The sequence below is a fragment of the Carassius auratus genome, chromosome 5 (assembly GCF_003368295.1).
Source record: "Carassius auratus strain Wakin chromosome 5, ASM336829v1, whole genome shotgun sequence".
Lineage (NCBI taxonomy): Eukaryota > Metazoa > Chordata > Actinopteri > Cypriniformes > Cyprinidae > Carassius > Carassius auratus.
In genome coordinates this window covers 12,854,025-12,865,819 of record NC_039247.1, presented here as the reverse complement: position 1 = coordinate 12,865,819, position 11,795 = coordinate 12,854,025, and the positions used below count along the sequence as shown (strand labels likewise).

The 11,795-nt window shown below is 36.4% G+C and overlaps 1 pseudogene; it reads left to right on the top strand.

Annotated features, from left to right (window-relative positions):
- Window positions 1-4,729: 4,729 nt before the first annotated feature.
- On the top strand, window positions 4,730-5,571 carry LOC113087666 (transmembrane protein 174-like; annotated as a pseudogene).
- Window positions 5,572-11,795: the final 6,224 nt, after the last annotated feature.

The following is an 11,795-nucleotide window of genomic DNA, read 5'->3' as shown; positions in this document are numbered from 1 at the left end:
GGTTACCTATGTAACTGCGGTTCTCTGCATAGGAAATAAGACACTATATATGATGCTATGGGAAACTCCTTTGGTGTAACGATTGTCTGAATGATGCTAGCACAGTCTCTGAAGAATATTACACAGACACGTATACTTCAAAAGTGCATGCTCGTGCAAATCACTTCAGATTTTTCATTATTAAGGAAGCATTGATGCAAAATAGGAGAACAGCCAGCTACACAATGTCTCGTTCCCTGCTCAGGCAACCAAAGTTACATATGTAACTGAGACGTTCCCTTTCATAGGTTCACTCAACACTGCTGTTTAACGTTACGGGAAGGGTATACCATAGCACTTTCGACTACATTGCTGAATTATCTGGGAGACCAAGGTAAGCATTTAGCTCAAACAGTCAAGACCTAGGAGCCAGGTAACCACCCCCCCCCCCAAACCATAAAACCAGGGCTGTTTCTCAATTCTTATACATCCTTGTTCCCTTCCTCACTTCATTTTCTTGCGTCTTAGCTCCAACCCTTCAGGATGCAAGGGAATGACACAAGGAAAAGATGTGAGAATGGAGGAATTGAATCAAGTGAAAATATATATCCTAGCCCCACTTCAAAGCATCATCAACTGCACTAAAGGGATACTACATTTATAATAAATATTAATAAAGCAAGATGCCCTGTTTGAAATATATGACATTTATGGTTTATTTAAACTGCAGAGGTAAAATATAAATGAATCTTATTACAACAGATGTGAAAAGGGAGGAGAATTTAGACGTGCATCAGGTTTTTTTTATGAAAACACTTTGCATTAAATACACTTGTGAATCCTTACTCATAACTCCTCTGGAAGCCTCCTCACTGTGCAATTAGAGAATTGAGATATCCTTCAAGATGACCTTGATCGGTTTCTGGGTCATAGGAAGGAGGACGGAGGAACGAGAAAACGAGGAAGGATATTGAGAAGCCCACCTTGCCGCCACACAAATATCCTCATTCGTCTAGTGGATTGAGCACGTACACCTGGAGGTGAAGCCAAGCTGTGCGCCTCATACACTGTATTTGTCAGAGACTACTGGCACTTGTACTGCCATGACACAAAATCAGCTCCTGCCATTCTAGATTAACTCCAATCAATCCACTCAGTGTCTCAAAGTGATCCAGATTAAAGATATCATGCTCTACATACAAGGTTAAAAAGGAGAGGGTCTTTCGTCTCTTGGCTAACTGATTTTAAATGTTCTTTGGAAGGTTGTCACAGGCTGTGTTTTTGCAGAGACTCTGTGGGGTAATAGAGTTGAGTTATTAAAGATGGAGAGAGCAGGAGCAGTATCACTTAAATGTATGCTCCATTACAGAATGACATGGCCTTTTGATCCAGCGCCCCCCTCTTCAGTATGAGCAAAACCATCTGAGCAAACACACTAGCTGGACCTTCATAACTTAAAAATGTGTTTGCTTTTCTCCTCCATCTCACACTGTTCTTCTCATTTACTCCTCTTTAATCCTTTGGCTTCTCTTTCTCTTTCCATCTTTCCACTTTCCATCCGCACCCATCTACTGACTGTTTTCTGCTTATTTTCTCATCTCCTCCATTCTGAGAACATCTATCCTCCTTTATCATCTCTATTCTCTCTACCTCTTCTCCTAACCACACCTACAGTAATACCATTTTTGATCTCCTTCCACATCTGCCAGCTCCTCCCTCTCTTTAGCCTTTGGTTGGTCTCCCAAAACAACATAGCATGAGGAACTGGCTTCATACCAGCTGAAAACTTTTAAATTCTCCTGACACTCATATTTCACCCTCTAGAATCCATATGTTGAAAGATATTTTAATAGATACCTTGTTTTAGTACCATGTCATCTGTCCAGTGACATCTCTGCATCTCATAACACTTTCACTATTTCTACGCCCTGTTGACTCATTAAGTCAGCCACTGCTGTGATGGCTAATCGGGTTCTCGTAGACATGAATCTAGACATGGAAAGATCAGATTTTGATGGGATTTGTATGTGTGTGTGTGTGTGTATTTGCTTAGCTATAGTTGGGGCACAGTATTGTCTCCAAAATTGAGGTAAAGCTGTAGTCACAGTACACTTTCTCTGCTACATTTAAAATCGTCTGTTGTTCAAATGTCTTTTTTCTCTGCTGTGAACCTGGAGGTCAGTGTCCAACAAATTGCTAGTGTGACTGTGACAAGGCTCTCTATTTTATCCATGAAGTACAATGCATTCACAGTTTGTTTGAGACTAATGCTCCATTATTTAAATGAACTTTTCCAAGCTAGTGTGGGATAGATAGATAGATAGATAGATAGATAGATAGATAGATAGATAGATAGATAGATAGATAGATAGATAGATAGATAGATAGATAGATAGATAGATAGATAGATAGATAGATAGATAGATAGATAGATAGATAGATAGATAGATAGATAGATAGAGAAACTGTAGATAAGAGCTCAGAGCAGGAGAAAGGCCGGTGGAAGGGAAAAAGAGATGCGAGATAGAATAGGCTTCCGTGCCTGGCGAGCAGAGTCACGTCATGGGCAATTTGTCACAAGGTCGGGGGCCATGATAGAGAATGACGACATCTTAACTCCAATGGAGCAGCCCCCACAGAGTCTATACTGTCTGCCAGCCAAAGATGAAATAATATGCACCAGATCACACCAAAAATCAGATGTTCTGGAGTACTTGATTCAAACTGGCCAATTGCAGCATTCAGTGGCCTGATCTTTCCTAATATTCAGTATGTTAATGGCAACTCTGTATATCAGACTGTAATTGAAACTCTTGTTTTATACAAACGTAAGACCATTTTGGGTGTAATTTCTCAATTGTAGCGAAAATCATGGCAGAGGAATTCAGGGTTAATATTACTGTAATATCTTGCTTCATGCATGTTTAAGTACATAGCTTTTAACTTTTTTGTGCTGGAGTGAGCTGGCAGATAAAATTGGAAAATAATTTAATAATTAAGCTTAATATGTTTATAAGGTTTGATGTTATTTAATCTTACTAATTTATTTCAATCTTAAACTCTGGGGTTTGTCAGACATTCTATACAACATTTTCACCAGTTGTTTCAAATATAGCCTATACTACTATTATAAAGTTTGGTTTAAGCTAAATGGTTTAATAGTTTTTAAAATAAATCACAAGTGAAAGTAAAAACATAATGCTTCCCATAAAAATGTCCAATGCAATTCTTAGAAATAATGTTTTTTTCTTTCTGTTCACGAAAAAATACTGAATAAAAATGTATCACAGTTTCCACAAAAATATTAAGCAGCACAACATTGACAGTAATAAGAAATGTTTCCTGAGAACCCAATCACAATGATTTCTGAAGGCTCACTGAGACACTGAAAATTCAGTTTTGCCATCACAGGATTAAAATAAATTTTACAATTAAAATGGAAAACATTCGTTTTAAAATGTAGTATTGTATTTTTTTTTATCAAATAATACATTTGTAATCAAATAAATGCAACCTTGCTGAGCATATGAGACTATAAAAAACAATAAAAAAAAAATCTTTATGACCCCAAACTTTTGAACGGTAATGTGTGTACTTGTTGAAGAAAAAAAAAAGGTTTTACTACTGAATTAACAAATTACTGAATGAAGCTACAGAGACGAGTAGAACAAAATATAGTTACAGATGGGTGGAGTAACTATGTCATGAAGCAACATGCTGCTTCACTGAAATGAAGGGGGTGGCAAGCAGAACAGAGAGAAGAATAGATGGAGAGTGTGCAATGGAAACTTATTAAGGGCCCTCTTGTGATTGCAGGCGGGCTTTTCCCCGTTGGAGAATGTGGATACTCATGCAATAGTGTGCTGTCGGTATGTTGTGCTGCATATGAAATATTCGAAGAGAGGAGATGAGGTAAAATGGGACAAGAAAAGAGTCAAGTGAGAGCCACAATTACAAATATTAAAAGATTTGTAATGTTTGTACAATACTGAAACAGTGTGGTCTCTTCTAATAATTAATCCAGTGCAGGGTCATATGAAGAAGTTCTCTACTTTTGTTTTGTCATTCCATCCAATTCAACTGACTAGAAAGGCTAAAAAGAATCAAAAGGGAGTGATTCAAACATAGACTTACAAGTAGGTTGTCCAGAGTGTTCACGCTGACCGTATTTGAGCTTTAAGAATGCACAGATATATTTAAGCCGACCTATCCTACACACACACACATACCAGCACACACATTTGTCATCCACATGCATACTACACACCATGATTACAAAAAGAGAGAAAGAGGAAATGTTCTCCTCATAAATATTTGGACTCAGTTTAATTGAAAGAGTGTGTCAGGCTCTAAATCTGGGCCAGTTTTAAACATTCTTGTGCTGGAACCTATTCTCTTCCTAAATGTCTCTCAGGTGTGTCCTCGAGCTTTGGGAAAGGAATTAAAACAAAGTCTTTAGCTCGGGACATCTCTGACTTACTGCTTGACCTTCAAGAAAAGTTCAGCATGATACTCACAATCTCCTCTTGAGTGTCCAGTCCCAGGTTACAAAATAATTTTGGGCAACATGCACTTGCAAGTTCCATATACTGCTCCACGACAGGTAAACAGTGGACTGTGAAAAATATTACAGGGGTCTGTCATGCGACAGATTTCACATTTCAGTGCTCGCACCAATATGATGACTGAGTGTTCAAGAATCTGTTACCTGTTAACTAAGTTCTGAGCCAATGTCCAAAATAGAGAAGCAATGTTCTTTAAAAATCTTTCAGGCATATATGAGTGAACCTTTCTCAGACAAGTATCTAAATCCTTAAGCCAGTAGCAGTTCTGGCTAGATGAGACATTACAATGTTCTAGATCTTTGGAAAAGCATTACGGAAAGTAGGAATCAAGGGACAAATCCTCTTGCTTGGCCAAGTGATGAAGTACCTGCTGGTGTTTCTAATACCATTTCAAACAGCAGTCCCAGTGATGTCCCTGTGGACATTGTCTCTTTGATGCCCGGCCAAGCCGGAGCTCTTCAGACAATCAGGTGTCAGATGGGGACACAGCTGGTGCCACACTACTGTTGTCCAGAGTCTTCTTGGGCCTGGTTGGCATGACATTCACGGCTATGGGGTTGACAAATACAATGTCATTCACAGCTATGAATAGACACAGCTTCTGGAGCCCCATTCTGCTTTTGGTAGGAGGTACGTTTGTGCTGATAAGCATCTGCAAGTTCTGAATGCTCTCCTGCCTGAGATGCAAGCAGAATGATGGAGAAAGAACAGCAGAAACGGACCCTCTACCACCCCTTTCAGGACCATCATTATCTTCACTAGACTCAACCAGCCCATTACCTTCCACAGGTCCACAGTGGTCCAGTACATCCCACCACCGCACACTTCTGTAGTACTGGACCAAAGTCTGTGTCCTGGTAGTAGTTTGCTTTCAAGTCACCAGCCATTAGCAGTCACAGTGAACACACCGCCACATTATTACAGCATGTATCCAATGGAAAACACTGGTTTTAATTCTGGTGAACGTGACAACAAGAGCAAAGGGAAAACAGATATGGATATGAATACTGATGATAGTGTGCATTAGATTAATTTTGATACCAGTAGCCTATGACATGATCAGGAGCATAGAGTCTAGAAACAGCATTAATATCATCCTAAGCTGATAAAAATTACTCCCTTTTTGGTTTTAAGTATCAAAATGATGGACTTATTAAAGATAATATTGAAAAGAAAACAACCTGAATGACTAAATAAGAAAATGTAATTACAGTAACTGACAATTCAGATATGTCCATATCTATGTGATAGTGTACACCACTTTTGAGCTGTAACAGCATGTGCCAAAATAAATAGGTGAAGTGCCTGAACTCATTGATGTCTTAAAGTATTTATCAATCATTCAGTTGTAATAAAGTATTGTTCATGTCGAGATCTGAATTTAGATTTAAAACCATATTGGGAAAAGTTGAAATGGCAGACCAGGGAGTGTTTAACACTACAGTTTAACTGATTATAAATGAGCACCTCCCGCCTGAGGTAACAGTAGAGGTAGACTTTGTAAAAAAAAAAAAAAAAAAGGATTTAAGATTATAAACCTGTCTGAAGTATGATTGCATAACTTAACATGCTTTATAAGATTTACTTGACGTGAGCGAATCACTGACTGGGAGTGTGTTATTTGTACGGAGATGACGTTGTTATTTTAAACAAGTTGATGTTACCCGCACAATAAATGTAGGCTATGCACACCATATATAAAATGCCAGTGTTTTTCATTGACGGTACGACTTTTACTTAATTGGGATGAATTGCAGGTTTGTAAACTGCTTTAATTTGAACAGATAAATGTAGGCTATATAATAATATTATCTTAAAATTTCAGATGCGAAAACACATTGCGTTACAGACGTAAACAAAACAAAATATGTAACAAAACTACCGGTCTGACCAAAATTCTCATAGACTGACTCATTCATCTTAAATAACATTCAACGTAGACAAAGTAGCCTATATTATTATTATTATTTATTATTATTATTATTTCGCCAAGGGCTTACCCGAGTGGGTTAATTATACATTTGCTGATGTAGTTGTAGGACTCGTAGCGTCTCAGAGGAAGAAGTAAGTGAGTACAGCGACTCTTACTCCTGATCAATTACATTTTACTTTACACATATAGGCTAATACGATATACTTTAGTTACAATGTTTAAATTTTCGTACATAATTACAAATAATGTGTGCTGGCAGCTGTTTTCTCTGGCGAGTCCTCTTCTCTTGGACTCCTGCAACTTCATGGCACACGTGAGGGCCACAGGGGGGCAAAAAGAGTGAGGTAGTATGCTAGGACAAAATTCCTAATTCACAACCATATGGGAAGGTGGTGTATTTTATATGTAGTCGTTTTAATAACTGAAAATGTTTTTTTTTTATCGATTTAAAATATAAACTCTCATCATACGAAGTCAATACGCCACAAATCATTTATTTTATTATTTTAAACTAACACAACTTTTGAGCCATTTGAAATAATGCTATATCAATGTGATCCTATATATATATATATATATATATATATATATATATATATATATATATATATATATATATATATATATTATTTAAATCTATAGCTACCTAATCAGTGTCAATTAATGCCAAATAAAAACTGTTATGACTAACACGTTAAACAAAGTGGAGATAATTAAAAATTATCCGATTTAAATCACTTTAAACTAAGTGCATGAATTTGTTGTGGTAATCAAATTTACTTCACCTCTTTCAGCCCTCAATCTATTTTAAAAAAATGTATCCAAACTGTTAAAGAGGGGGTAAACGAAAACATTTAGAAATGCACGAAATATGCTCTTAAAACATAACGGACTGTGCGGCACAATTGTGCCTATTAAAATATATCTGCACTGAGAAGTGCATTATAATGTAAAAAGATTTTTTAACATGATGAAAATTTGTTTGGATGTCTTCTCAATTTAAATTAAACAGGAAAATATGCTTATGATAGGCCTACAAAATAATTTACTTTTTCAATACAAGAAAAAAAAAAGACGGAATTTCAGTGTTCTTCTGTAAATCCTCTCTCTATATTTTTCTCTGGTTCGAAATACATACAGTAAGCTTTTGTTTGGTATATTTGTAGGCTATTTTAGGCCCTACCCAGTATATTGGTGTTTATATTTTTGTAAATGACTGTAAAATTAGTGAATTACCATAAACACTATTTTAAACTTTCATACCGTCTCATTATATTTAAACGCACGTTATGAAAAACGAACTTTACAGAGTAGGCTTACAAATGAAGAACGGGTTCCACAACAAATTATATATATATTTTTTTTAACGAAGCAGTTAAAATTAGGTTTATTATTTGGACGCTTTTGTTCAGTGTAAGAGTGACAGGAAGACAAGTAGCTAACAAATATACTTTCTACACAACAATAACTGAGCAGTTGAAACTGGCAATTTCGCAGTGTGGAACATGGTGCTTTAACAATTGCCATATCTGCCTCAAAGTGTAACTCATCTGCTTAGGCAACCTTCGTCCAATGGGATTGAGGGTATATGATAGGTCTTGTGCAAGCCGCGGGCACTGCCTCAATTAAAGCCTGCATGGCGATGAAGATCGTATTTGCTTGTGTTTTGCGAATCAAATAGCCTAGTTTAAATATGAAATTTAAAAACATTTTCAATGTCTAAAACGATTAACTAACTGTAGGACTATTCCATTAGTAGCATACAGCGTGCATATTAATATTAATTAATTAATTAATTTTTGGAAGGCCACTGTTTCCTTACAATTCCGTCACATTTGTTACCAAAATAAAGAGCTTAATCTGTTACTAAATGACTGTTTTGGTAAACTGAGATTAAAGGAAAAAATCCGTTCAGATATGTCCATCAGTTCATGTTTTTTTTTTTTTTTTTTACTTTTGAGATTACTTTCAACCCTGCTTAATGAAAGTCTATAAAATACATTAGGAATAGTACTTTCTTCTGCTTTCTAACCCATAACCTCCTTGTGCTGAATCAGCTGTTTCAATGTCCAACATTCTACTACTGATTTAATGAATGGCGCGCTTTGGAATGAACGCATAGGCAGCACGATTTTTATTTTTAATTTTTATGTAGGCTATTTTTGAAAATGTTGACAATGCCATGTATTCCATTTTTTTCTCATTGTGACTTACTCTCACTAAAAGCATCTGCATAAATACAACTAGGTAAGACTATCTTTTTAGGTTTAGGGCATTAATTCACTTAACTAAAAGGCTACCCGTAATCTATAAAAATAGCCTTACCTGACAGAATTCCTTCCGAAAACAGCCGTCAAGTACTGTATATCCAATGGATACGTTTTAAACAGTGTCCCGGGATATGTATAGCGCCTTTGTATCGAGACCGCATGCAATGTGAATTTCATTAATTTCATTGCGCAGTAAAACGCGGGTGGCCCAGAAAGCTCATTATTGGGAGAGATTCGCTTTATTTATTACAGAACACGTCTAACATCTGAACTTGTCCAGATAAACATGGAGAAAAGTGAACGAATAACCATGACAGCTATGTCTGGACTTCAGATCGTCATATGACATATCTTCCTACCTTCATTCCACCTTATTGGTTGCAAACTTTGTTTGTTAAAAGCTAAATAAATTGTGTGAGATTCAGTCTTTAGCCTATAAAAATGATGCAGTAAAAAGCATCTCCGCACCGAGAAGGCCTACCTCAAGGAAGCTATTCATTAGCATTCCCACTTATTAGCAGCTGTTTGTTTGGAAGAATCCCGGATATTATTAACAATATTATGCTAGGTTATGGGTTTTTTATTTATTGAAACTGATAACTACTTGGTATATAGCGTTAATATAGGCTAAAACAATTATATAATAATAATACAATTTTAAATACATTTTACAAAATCAGCGCATAGGCCTATTGCCAGTGTTTTTAAGCCTGAAACTATCAGTGGATCAGATATTGGCTGCGTCACTCCCATAGTCACACTTTACTACTTCGTGTGGGGGGATAATCCACACTGACCATTTATTTATTTATTTATTTAGCCCTATTTATTTATTTATGGGTGGAACTTCATGCTTTCCCCCCTTCTTTTCTAAAAATCGTAAATTTACGTTGGCCTGTCACATCGTACGAGTTCACCATGGTCCCAAACCCTTCGAGAATATTTTAAGCAGTGACGTTAAAGGCATCAGCAGGGAAAAATAAGTAAGTACATTTTGTATAGGCTATTCCTTTTGCTTAGTTACATTTAATTAATCTCAGTATCTAATTGATCGTAATCATTCATTCATTCATTCATTCATTCATTCATTCATCATTCATCATTCATCATTCATTCATGTTTCTACTAAAGCTTTTCCTTCACTGTCATCAGTTCAGTCAATATCAATTTGTATAATTTCGAATAAAAGTCTTAACTGGTATATTAAATGGTCTGCTAGTATTATTATTATTATAAAATAAGTCAATTTCACGCCTTTAGGAGCACTGGTTATCATTAGTGAGATATAGAATAATAAATATTTTCCTCAAAAAGTCTCTGTATAGTTAAATAGTGCAGTTACTTCTTTTACCAGCAAGGTCTAATGGTATGCCAATCTGCCAGACATCATAAATAATTAATTTTGGATAAAATAAAGTTTTCCCATTCATCATAAAGGCAGTTGGTTGGCTGGCAGTTTCAAAACTGCTGGCTTTAATCAATCAGAGCACCTTTAGGAAGAGGTGAATGAGAAGGCAGTTGATTGGACTGCTCCAAAAGAGACACTTTTATCACAGAGTTGGTGCATCTTTAGCCTGATATGTGTACATGTCATTTATCCAGGCTAGAAAGAGCAGAACATATGTGAAATCCACTGCTAAATATCTGTGGGGAGTGTGTTTTGTTAAATGCCAGTTTACTGATGTTACAGTCTGTCACCATGACTGTGAGATCCCCGTCGTGCTGGTGGTCTGTTCGACACGTGACATGCTGCTCAGTAATGCTAAATAACAAGGAGGGGAGAAAGGGACAAATGGATTCCATATTTTCAGCCAAACACAGCGAGCAAATCGAAGGGAGAGAGAGCTTTGTTGTTTATGAAAAACATGTGAAACCAATCAAATCCAAATTATCCTCCCGCTGTTCATGTTGCTCGCAGAGCCAGCTGCCTCTCTAGAGGTACTGCCACCCAGATAGAGAGATACCACTCACACACTCTTTATAGCTCCATTCATATTAAAATACTCATATTTTCTGTATGTTACACATACAGTAGGCTTGAACTAATGACGTGCTCACTTGCATACACACATGCAATGCACGAATGGCTAGAGTACACAAAAGCGATTACCATATGACTGAATGCTAACACACACATACACAAAGTTTGTTTGGGGCGCATCTGACAGTGAAACCTCAGGATGATTAGATCAATATGGCAAACAGGAAATGATTCACAGACACTGCAGTCTCTCACAGCTCATTTACACAGCCTCAAACACACACTGTACATATATATATATATATATATATTTTTTTTTAAAACACATGCACACAAACAGATCTGCTGAACGTATTGTGCTCATTTACATTATTTTTCTGAACCAGGAAAGGCTGATATTGAGACAAGTGTCCCCCAAACACACACGTTACTGCATTTTTTCCCTTCTATTTTCTCAATGCAGTGATCGATGAGGGAAAAGTGCTTCCTTTTGAGAATCTGAGTTATAATATAGCGAGTGTTGAAATGACCCAGCCGGCACATGACCGACCTTCAACGTTGAAATATGGTTGAAATAAGGTCAGTTGTGGTTTCAACGTTGAAACAACGTTGATTCAACGTTTAAAGCTGAATGGTTGAAAAACATCCAGCACATGACCAACTTTCAACGTTGAAATATGGTTGAAATAAGGTCAGTTGTTTTAATGAAACAACTTAAAAATGTTTAATGCTAAATGGTAGAAAAAGGTTAACAAGCTTTTAAATTATTTATATTAAATTATTTAAATTAATTATTATTTTAATAGCATTTAAAAATATTTTAGTCATGATACCTATTCTAAAATGTTAAATATTATCATCATTAACAACAATAAAACTATACATTTCGCTGCTTTATCACACTGAAACAACTCCCATTGGTAGTTTTATTTTATTACTTCTATCGTGATTGGTTAATCTGGCTGTCATTCAGGAAACTGGACAATGAATCGGTTCGCGCTTTTCTACATTTAAAAATATGACCGTTATTGTCGTCTTTCTGTGAGTGAGGCGGCTAACTGTGAGCT